We start from the raw sequence: 12,232 nt of genomic DNA on the forward strand, positions 1-12,232 counted from the left end.
CGCAAGTAGGTAGGAGTTAATAAAGGATAGCCAAGTCATTTCAACATTCATTTGAAGTTTATGTTTTAACATCCTTTTAACAAGAATAAGAAAAAGCATCAATAAGGTTGCAGAAATATCGTCATAGTAGTGCAACCCATTTGTGGTCAGGGGGGAATATGTAGAGTTAATAGTCGCTCATTGGCGCATGCTTTTCTAGCTCTTAAGTTACATGTAGGAAGACATTTTTTCAATCTTTACGGTCACACATTGTATCTGTCCTTTCCATCATACCAGTAGTCATTTCCATAATAAGTAACCAATAATGCAACTATCAAGTGGAAGCCATAAAATATTTTCTTGTTAGGAACAAATTTAGTTAATAAATACCCTCCATCATGGAAAAATTAATAATCCATGTGGCCCACTCTGTCCTTTCCCAGTCCACGTCAGAAATGTCAGGTCCAGGTCAGCCGACGGCAACAAAGCATGGTTAGGATACATGGGGAAATTTTTTGTAGTAATTAGTTGCCAAAGTCCAGTCAAGAAACATCGTGTCAAGCCCAGTTACTTAATTTGAAAATATAATGAAGAAAACTACAGAATTGCAATTGCAGATAGTAGAGAAAATCCATGTCCGCTTTGAATAACAACAGCAGAAACACAAGAGTGTGAAGGCTCAAGTGACAATGTTTATTAGAGACGCAGAAAAATGGAAAAGGAATCCTCTCAGCTCCATAGGATACGCTAGATGAAATAATTGAGTTGTGGATAATCTATATGGAAAATATGATAAGTTGATCTTAGTCAACAATGACCTTACTAATTGCTTCCAGTTTCCAACTCTAAAAAGGGAGGTCTACACAGAGGAAATCCAAGAGGAAGATGGGACTATAACATCTGGAATCATGGAGGATTTTAGAGGATTGTAGAGGTCAACACTACTCAATTTGAGAATTTTACAGTCTTCGACACTCAACTGGCTGCAATGCAATGTACCAAACTACTGGCCAGTAGAATGCATGGGGGGACCCTAGGGCTTGAAAAGGAGTACCCAATTCATGTAGATGATATTCATCATCTCACAAGGCTATTCACCAAAGGAAATGTGGTAAATAGAGCATTCTAGGCAGGTGCCAAAAGAGTAAAGAAATAGGGAGAAGAGAATTATTATGCAAAATATGGAACAGAGCGAGGCGGAAGGGGAGACAAAATTGACATCAAGTTTGCTTGCTACATTATTGCATGAAATACCATGATACATTTCTCATAGAATGAATGCACTTTGGATGCAATTTCGGTTGCAGAGCACTACTACAATGGAGAAGTAGTCACCTGGTCTGCTTTCGTCTTGAATCAGCTCTTCAAAGCATGTGAAGATATTTACAGGTGGAGTACCAATTTCCTGTTTAGCTACATACTGATGTCTCTAGCGATGTGGAAATGGAGGCCACTAAGAGGGAGGGAGATGATGCATATTGTTGAATGACAACCATTATCACTCCGGTATGAACCATGGAGAGCTTTGGGGGATCCGAGCAATAAAGAGATTAGTGAAGTAGATTTCACATAATGGTATGAAATTATGTTGATTACAATCAAGTTGACAGAGAGGATACCCCAACCACTGCTATATGAGTTCTTTGAGGAAATTTGGTTTGGAGCCTCACATGGGCACACTTACCTTTGACCACGGTGCATCCATCCTGGCACTTTCAAGATGAGGCCACAAAAAATTGCTTTGACTGAAGAGGCACTCCATAGTGGGATTGGATCATGGTTGGGGGTCGCCTATGAAATTAATGAGGGGAAGTAAAGATATTTATTAGGGGGATTGAAGCAATAGTTGTAAGTGGGAGAAGTAGGGGAAAGAAGTAGGAAGAGGCCAGCTGAAGATGACCTTCACCCAATGGTGCTACAAATGGAAGAGAAAATGTTTGCACTAAGGCAAACGATCACAAGTTTCGATGAGCACTTAGGTGAGGCTAACCAGCCCTTGAAATTTCAAGGTTCCACTATGTTTTCACCAACTATTACAACTGCACTAGCTATGGCAATCCCCACTGGGGCTGCTCACACCCCATCTGAGCCAACAGTCCCCAAACCCAAAAAGAAAAGAGCCATTTAGAACCCAGCCGTTAAGAAGCTGAGAACCACCCCGTCAATTCAAATCATCAACCTTATTGATGAGGTTGGACAGTCAGTCTCCACATCCCCAGTAGTTGAAGAAATCCCCCCACTACGTCTACTATCCTACCTTAGTCGCGGGAATCCTCCCCCCACATAGCCTCCACTTCCGCAACCCTGTCGAAAACCCCCCCTTCCAGAACACCACTAGCAACTGTAGAAATGGAAGTTGAGTCAACATAGTAGTTTAGAGGGGCCACCTCTACCAGTGGCACCTAGCAGAGGTCATTAGTTTCTATACTTTTTGGGTCAGACCCACTCTAGGAGAAAGGACCAACCAAAATTCTTCCACAAGAGGGGGGAGTGAACCTTACTAGTCACTTTTCCTTATAAGTTTCCCAGTGGTTCCTAACCCTAATATCTTTCCTCTCACTCCCCAGTTCACTCCACAATCAAAACTCATTCATTTTCCCACCTCCCACTCTGAGAAATCCATAGCTAATTGCCTACCAATTCAGTAAAATTTTCCAGACCTGAGCACAATGCAAGTCGACACCCTGTAGCACTAGTCTTCGGCACATATGTTTGTGTTTATCCAACAAGTGGTGCAAAGGGCCAAGAAGATACATGATGATCTAGACAGAGAGAACGAGTAGAAAAAACAATTGTAGGAGGTGGTAGAAGAGAGAGATCAATTGCGACAAGAAAATACATATTTGCAAGAGTAGGTTGATCAAGTAACAGAGAAATTCTAGTCATTATGGCCAATGGTCACGGATGAAAACATGGAAACTCCAATGGATATTACAACTTGCACACTGGTGAGCTGTTGTGACCATATCCAAGCAGCATGTTAAAATCTGGTAGCAACCAACTTTGATATGAGGAAGAAACTAGAGACAAGAAGATGAGTGCTACTAGACCCAGTCGAAATATATGCGAGAACATTCGAGGTCAAGATCAGTGAGGTAGAAGCCAAGAAGTAAGCACTCGCTGATGCACTAGCAGATGGGTATGCCCTGATGGACAGAGTTCATGACTAGCCGGGAAGCCTGGCATTGAAAAATAATTTAGTATACCCTATGAGAGAGCAAATACAAGTATTGTTTTCTAGTAGCAGAGACTGCATGGATTCCAACCAGCTCTAGCAGATTGATGATGAGATTGCTTCCATCCAAATGCAGGTTGATCATATTGAAGAAGAATAAGTGAGAACTAAAGAGATGATAAGAGACCTTCGCCCACTGGTTCATCTACACGTTCTGGCTCTAAAAGAATTTTGCAACAACAACGGAGAATAGTGGGACCATCTGTGAAGTTGAAAGTGAACTAAATTAATGTCCAATACAGCCGAAGACTTCACTCGATAGGCTGATGTGATCATTGTCAGATGGGAGGCTACCCTCCAAAAGTACAATGAATTTATGCAGAAAACGGCCACTATTGTTCCAGAGTTGGGGCCTTCGTTTGAAAAAGAAGGGAAGCAGATGGAGGAAGGTGCAATGTGAGCAGAATCAGAGAGAACTAAAAAGGTGATAAGAGACCTATGCCCATCGGTTTGTCTACATGTTTTGGCTCTAAAAGAAGTTTGCAGCAACATTGGAGAATAGTGGGACCATCTGCAAAGTCAAAAGCCAACTGAATTAATGTCCAATATAGCCTAAGACTTCACTCAATAGGCTGATGTGATCATTGTCGGATGGGAGGTTTCCCTCCAGAAGTACAATGAATTCAGGAAGAAAACGACCACTTTTGTTCCAAAGTTGGGGCCTTTGTTTGAAAAAGAAGGGCAGCAGATGGAGGAAGGTGCAATGGGAGAAGAATTAGTGAGAATTAAAAAGGTGATAAGAGACTTGTGCCCACTGATTTGTCTACAAGTTCTAGCTATTAAAGAAGTTTGAAACAATAGTGGAGAAAAGTGGGACCATCTTCGAAGTCAAAAGCCAACTGAATTAACATCCAATATGGTCGAAGACTTCACTCAATAGGCTAATGCAATCATTTTCGGATGGGATGTTTCCCTCAAGAAGTATAATGAATTCAGGCAACAAACAACCACTTTTGTTCCGAAGTTGGGGCCTTCATTTGAAAAAGAAGGGCAGCAGATGGAGGAAGGTGCAATCGGAGTAGAAATCACCCCACAAATTGTGATCGAGACAATGAGAGAAATAGCTCATCAGCTAGCAGAATCAGTGAAACTACCAATAGGAGCACCCACTAAGACACCAACAAGACCGGCAGAGATCGAAATGAATTGACTCGGGGACGAGTCAAAGAATTGTGGTCAGGGTCTGTTGGGGCCTTCATTTTGATTTTAAAATATTTTGATTATTTTGGAATTCCATAGAATGAAGAGGAAATGTGTGGTGGTAGCAATGATCAGGTTGCGATGAAGACAGCTAGGATAGAAAGCATGAACAGGTAGTTGTGGGGTAGTTTCGGCAAAATGTCAGGAGAAGGTAGAGGTAGCGAAGTAGACAAGATGGATGAGAGGCAGCTAACGGAAGGAATAGCCAAGTGGGAACTAGCAGTGCAAGTGGAAGGGGAAATACAAAAGGAGAAACCCAGAAGGAGAAAGGGTTGTTTTTCATGGGTTGGTTGGTTGCAATATGATAGAACGGGATCGTCTAGATGTGGGCGTGCAGGACCTCTGTGTTGAAGATTGAACCGTTGAATCTGTCATAGGCAGTTAGAGCCTGTAATCGAGCATTCCTTGTAATCACCTGTGGCTAAGGCCGAGATATTATGTATTGTTCTTCTATTGACTTAATATAAATTAAGATCTGGATTGATTTCGTACTATGATGTATGTGTTTTCTTATGATGTATGGACCCACTTAAATTTTAAATATTCTGCAAGTCTATGAATGTAGTAGCTTTATAGTGTTGAATGATATGTTGTTATCCCAATTGTGTGTATGATTTCTTTTATATATTGATGGTTGACATACCCTTGACCCCATGACAAACCCTTCTTAGCTCTGGTTGCAGCACGCCTCAAGTGAGACTCCTTACCCTTTAGGTAAGGTCAAAATGCTAGTGTTGTCCTAGACTACAACGAGCCATTGTTGGCCCTCTGTGCCTGAACCCAGGGTCTCCCCCTAATTGCACTTTTGTGCTTATTAACCCTGAGGTGTAGTTCTGACTTTTTGAAGGTCAACTGGAATATTCGGTTTGCTTTGTTGTTCATAAAAGGGGTCCCACGCGGACCATTTCCTATTTCTTACCTCAATCCACTCCCACTTTACCCTTTTCATTTCCTAAATTAACCCTCTAACCCTGACAAAACACCCCTTTGTCCTTAGCCCCAAGCGCGAAAGCCAAAAGCACCCATAAAACCTTACCCATATGCCTTACGCACCTATAGCACGTTCCCCCAGGACATCTTGTACCTTCACCACATCTTTATCGTTGATCTTTCCCGACCAATTCAATGGTCCACATTCCGTCCGATACGCTAAACTTTCCCAATAGCTCTCGGCCATTAGATCACCCCCACCAGATCTAATGGCTATTTCCCATATCACGCGGACAACAAGCGTCAAAAGTACCTGCCCGATGAGGATGGTTTTCCTCTCTCCTATGCTGCTACGTGTCATCCACTGAATGGCATCAGGCGACTTCTGACACTTTTCGCTTACCGTTAATGCCCGCCCAATAAAAACCATTACCACTCAAATCAAACCACCCCGCGTGTTATTGCCCGCACATCTCTGCCACCCAATAACCATCCGATTTGCTCACCTAAAGATCTAATGGCCCGGATATGTTTTTCTCCCACCACGACTGCTAGCCTCCAAAAGGTGATCCCCACCACACATCTCCCTTGATCCGATGGCCACCATTCACGATCACTCCCAATCGTCCATCCACCCATGCACTTCATACCCCACGTCCTGTCGGTTACTCGAAGAAGAAGATGGCTAACTCTATCAGTCTGGCAACAGTCTGACCATGAAGCAAAATTAAAAGAAGAGCATGGCCAGAGGAGAAAAGGACATAGCATGACTCAGAAATCGAATTAAACAGCCATGGAGCTCCACTGCTATAAGTAATCCAACCACCTTGCAGGACAGCACAGTACCAGAACTGATTAGGTTTTCATAGTGGAGAAGCAACTACGTTCAAAGACGCTATCAGACAGTTAATGGTAGTTGGTGGTCAATTAAGACCCCTCCATCCCTAAACGGCTAAGGGCCATTGTAATGATAGATTATAAATAGCCAAAATCAAGATCTAATTAGGGTTGGTAATTGTGTTTTGGTTCAACTTATGGAGACTGTAGATATTCTGTAACTTGTAGCATCTCATCTTCATTTTCAGTAATGCAAGCTTCTTTTGTTGTTAATTTCTCAATGCCCATTTCTATTCTATTCTGAACTTGTACCTAGAATGTTTTATTCATCATATCTTCTATGCCTAATGCTAGATAAGTGTAATCTTATCTCTGTATTAGTAAATTGGATGTGTTGTTGAGTAGGTCACCCAGGTTTCTTCTGTATCTAACGCCAGATAACTGTCATCTTATCTCTGCGTTGATAGATTAAATTTGCAAGTTTCTTTAGTAGTTGCAGCTAGCCATCATACATTCTGTATGCATCTACTGGTGTGGTTAGTATTCTTCATTCATTCACTTAATCTGCTAATTTTTTAGCATTGGTGGTCTAAAGCCTTGTAGTCTGAGGGTGTTCATGCATGTCTGGAGTGAAAACAAAATAGAAGTGGTTATTTGGCTTGAACCAAACCATCACCCATCCCAGTAAGTTCCTAGAACCATATTGAAGATTATATGTTACCAGGCATCTCCGAGCTACAACCTAGGAAAGTTTCCTGGACCCCTAACATAATTGGCATCATTGTCGGGGAGAGAAGATTGAAGCTCAGCTTCCCTGGGAGAATGACACAAATCTAGCTTTGATGATAAACAAAGTTTGGACACATTTTTGGTTGTAATCATCTATCTGGAAAATCTACTGGAGACTGAAACTTTTGGCGACTCCACATCATAGTTCTGGTTCAGTTTGTGAGGCATACTTGGAGAAATCCTCAAAAGTCACCAGCTGACCCAGTACCTAACCCTTAAAAGATCATCAAAGGAAGAAAGATATCACAAAAAGGAGCATTAGGATCAGGTAAACCTAAACAATCTTATGCATCTCTACAAGAAAGGCTTGTAACAAAGCACATACATGTTGAGAATATAGCCTCCAGCACTAGCAGTGAAGAAAAACTTTCAGAGATTCATAAAGCTCCTTATTCTTTAGGTTCTCCTCTTGCTTTAAGCCCAAAGGAAACCTCACCTCCTATCCCTCATATTCCTTTAGTCCTGTAGTCACCCCTCAGCTTTCTATCATCCAAACTGCCAGCACTCTTCAATCTTCCCCAGTCATGGCAGGTCCACAAGCACCCACCAAAATGGAGAGAATTATAGCTGCTAGGGATGGACCTCTAATATTGCCTGTTCCTCTAAATGCTATGCCTACTGGAGAATATCATAAATACATTCCTAAGTTCACCAGAACTGAAGGGGTCATAGTTGAAGAGCATCTTGAGTCCTTTTATAGCTATGCTGATAATCTGGACATTAGTGAAGATGATGTGTGGATGAGAGTTTTTGTCCAAAGCCTAGATGGAGAGGTAAGAAAATGGTTCAGAGAATTGACCCCTAGATCTATAAAAGATATTGAGGCCTTAGATGATGTGTTCCTAAAGCATTGGGGTGATAAGAAAGATCTACTCTATTATCATACTAAGTTTGGCAACCTAAAAAGGGAAAATGGGGAGTCATTGTCTGATTTCAATAAAAGGTTCAACCGCATGTATAGCAAGATACCAGCTGAAGTGAAACCTACTCCCACCTCTGCCAATCTCACCTATGCCAATGCCTTTGATTCTAACTTCTGCATGCTAGTGAGAGAAAGAATATGTGCTTCTCTGGCTGAGATGAAAGATGCAGCCTTGAAGGTTGAATCTAATATTATGGTTGCAGAGAAACTCAAAGGACATGTTGACCGAAGAAGACAGAGGGGCGAGTCTTCCTCATCTTCAGACCCCAAGATAGAAAAAATGACCAAGATGATAGAGTCATTGGCCTCTAAAATCTCCAAGCTAAAGGTTGATCAACATTCAGGGAAAGGAAGTGGTCCTAATACATTTACTCCTAGAAATCCAAATCCATATAGGAGAGAAAATGAACAATTGCAGATCATGCAAAGGGGCAAAGAGGCCAGTGAAGAATAGAAGGTGAAGACTCCTTTCTAGAATGTAGTCATGGAGGAGGAGCAGTTTGATGAAGAGGATGAAATCCATTGCATGGAAGACAAAGGCAGTGCTTCCTTTTTGACATTAGCTACCTATGAGGAGTCATTACTCAAGGACCAGACCAGCCAAGAGTGGGACAAAGAAGCTGTTATGCAAACCGAATATCAGCAAAGATATAACCTGAGGTCAAGGATGAGTAATGGCAAATAAAGCCCTGTCCAAAGAGCCATTTTCCCCACAGAGCAGCATATTAGCAAGCAGAGGCGACCAGCAGCTGATCCCAACATCCTCAAAGCACCAGCTCAAGAGGTAATAGGTCCTGAAAAGTCCCCTTCCCCTTTCAGTTTTGAATCAGAAGTCTAGAAGTTTAAAATATTTGTACCTCTAACGGAACTGGTAAACAATGAGGCCTTTAAGAAACCCATCCTTGATTCCCTTGAGCTCAAAGCCACACAAGCATCAAATGACTATGTAAATTTGCAAGATGACAAACTTGCAGTTGTGCTTAGCCCAAGGACTGAACCCTTTGATGATAGCTCCCCATCATTCTATGTCTCCTTGACCATTCATGACAAAATCCTTCACAGTTGTCTGCTGGACACATGTTCCAACCATAATCTAATGCCAAAGGTTGTCATGGATGAGTTAGGCCTTGATATCACCCGACCTTATCATGACTTGTTCTCTTTTGATTCTAGAAAATTGAAATGTCTGGGGTTGATCAAGGACTTGGCCATCACCTTATCTCAGCTACCCATGAAGATCATGATGATGGATATTGTAGTAGCAGATGTCCCCCCTAAGTTTGGCATGCTACTGTCTAGAGGATGGATTAAGAGTTGGGTGGGACATTGCAAAATGACCTGTCCTATGCCACTGTCCTAGTTTTTGGGGGAGAAAGCAGAAGGTTATACAGGGAAGCCCAACTAGCCTATATCATTAGTGATGAGAAGCATCCCACTAATCATCCCATCTATGCTATTGATACTGACTTTGAAGCCTGTATTCTCCAAATTGAAGAATCCCAGCTGGCCTCTGTGCAGCTCAAGAAACCAGTATGCTAGGTCACAGAGAAGGAAGGGCCACAAATTTGGAACATGTTCTTTGCTGGAGCTTACTCTAGGGATGCTACAGGAGCAGGTGTAGTGTTGATATCCCCAAATCAAGAATGCATACATCTGTCTTTCAAGCTAACCTTTCAGGTCACCAAAAAAAAAGCAGAGTATGAGGCTTTGATATATGGCTTAAATGCTGCTGAAGAAAGGGGAATCAGAGACATAAAGGTGTTTGGAGATGCCAATCTCATCATTCAACAAGTGAACAAAACATTCCAAGCAAAGCACCCAAGGCTGAAAGCATACAGAGATGAGGTATGGAGGCTCAAAGATTCTTTTAGTAGCTTTTGTATCTCATACATTCCCAGAGTTAAGAATCAGCTTGCTAACTCCCTTACTGTGTATGCTAGCATGTTAATTCCTCCCATGCCCCCTAAATTGGCTTATGAAATCCAAGTGAAATACAGACCATCATTGCCTGATAATATTAAGTACTAGAAAGTTTTTGAGGATGATGATGAAGTCAATAGGTTTTTGCAAGTCATTGATGAATTCTCTGAAATGCAAATTGATCAAGAGAATGAAGCCATGGAGGAATGTCACCAGTCTCAGCTAAGAAACAAAATTGGCTAGGACAGCATCATAGAATTGCCTAGTAACCATATACCTAAAGGGTTGGTGCCTCTAGAGAAGCTGCTTGACCAAAATGATGTACCCTATAAGACTGCCCAAAAAGAAAATGAGTCTGCAGTCCATAGACACAATATAGGGAGTCTAGATCATCCAAAATATATAAATCTGTCCACCCACTTGTCTACTGCCCAAAGTTCTAAATATTGCACCCTAATGAAGCAATTTACTGATGTCTTCGCTTGGGAATACAGTGACCTTAAGAATTATGACAAAAACATCATTCAGCATAAGATCCCAATGGAGAAAGATGTCATCCCTTTCAAGTAGAAGCTGAGACCCATAAACCCTCTGCTACTCCCTTTGATTGAAAAGGAAATTAAGAAATTGTTGGCTGCCAAGATCATAGTTCCCCTGAGGTATTTGAAGTGGGTAACCAACCTAGTAGTCATGAGGAAGAAAAGTGGGGAAATCATGCTATGTGTTGACTTTAGGAACCTGAATGAATGCTCTAAGAAAGACAACTACCCCCTGCCCAAAATGGAACATTTGCTACAAAAGCTTTCAGGGGCTAAAGTCATGTCTTTCTTGGATGGATTCTCAGGGTACAACCAAGTTGCTATAAATCCAAATGACCAAGAGAAGAATCCCTTCACTACTCCTTCGCGAACTTTCATGTACTCCAAGATGCCATTCAGAATAATGAATGTTGGGGCTACTTTTCAGAGGACCATGGACATAGACTTTGTGGGCGAGAAGGACAAGTTTGTCCTTATCTACCTAGATGACATAACAATTTTCTCCAACAGTCATGAGGATCATTTGTAGCCTTTGAGGAAGGTCTTTCTGAAGTGTAGAAATTTGGGGATTTCAGTAAATCCTAAGAAGTCACAATTTTCTCTAGAAGAAGGCAAGCTTTTATGACATATCGTTTGTGCTACAGGTGTCAAGATTGATCCAGAAAGGGTTAAAGCAATACAAACATTGTCTATCCCAAGATCAAAAAAGGACATTCAATCTTTTATGGGAAAGATTAACTTTGTGAGGAGATTCATTCCAAATTTTGCAGGACTAGTGAAGCACATCACTTCCATGTTAAAGAAGGGGTCAGAGATAAAATGGAAAAAGGATTCAAGAAGATCTTTTGAAGCCATCAAAAAAGCTATCATGGAAGCTCCCACCTTAGTCAGCCCAAACTACACCAAGGATTTTTATATCTTCTCTTTTGCTTCCTGTGATACACTTGCAGCAGTCTTGTTGCAAAAAAATAATGAAGCTATAGAGCACCCAGTGGACTTCTTCAGCAAAACTTTGAGAGATGCTGAATTAAGGTATGACCTCATTGAAAAGCAAGCCTATGCTCTAATAAAGCCTTCAAATGAATTCCTAATTTACATTCTGCACTCCAAGGTGATTGCCTATGTACCTTCAGCTTCAGTAAAGGATGTCCTAACACAACCAGATGTTGATGGAAGAAGGGCCAAATGGATTGCAAAACTCATAGAGTTCAACATAGAGATAAAGCCCACCAAGCTTATCAGAGGCCAGGGCCTAGCTAAGCTTATGGCTGAGGAAAATTGCAATCTGCTAGACATAAAGTGCATAGGTGCAGATTTAGAGATTGAACAAGCAGAGGAGGAAATAGAAGAAAGAAAGCAGAACCAGTCATTAGCTGATAATTTGGCTTCTTGTGATTGGTATTCTAGGATATCTCATTTCCTCTTGAAGCTAGAAGTCCCTCTAGGGCTTAGCTCGAGTCAAGCAAGAACCATCAAGCTCAAGGTAGCCAAGTTTTATATTAATAAAAACCTACTTTATTGGAGGGACCCATCTGGAATCCTCTTAAGGTGTCTATACAAAGAGCAATCTGTGGAATTGATGCACCAGTTTCTCTCTAGCATTTATGGAGGGCATCATTATTGGAAAAACACAGCCCACAAGATCCTAAGGGCTGGGTATTATTGGCCTACTCTTTTCTCTGATGTATTTTCATTTTTGAAATCTTGTGACAAGTTCTAGAGATTTGTAGGAAGGAAAGAACTGAAATCTTTGCCCCTGAAGCTAATACATACCAGTGGCCCTTTCTAGTAGTGGGGTTTGGATTTCATATGGGAGATTAATTCACATTCCAGTGGCCAGCATAGATGGATTTTAGTAGCCACTGATTATTTTACCAAATG

Source organism: Pinus tabuliformis, chromosome 2_1, assembly GCF_031772625.1.
Source record: "Pinus tabuliformis cultivar Carrire ecotype Pingquan chromosome 2_1, CPIR1, whole genome shotgun sequence".
In the NCBI taxonomy this organism is placed as follows: Eukaryota; Viridiplantae; Streptophyta; class Pinopsida; order Pinales; family Pinaceae; genus Pinus; species Pinus tabuliformis.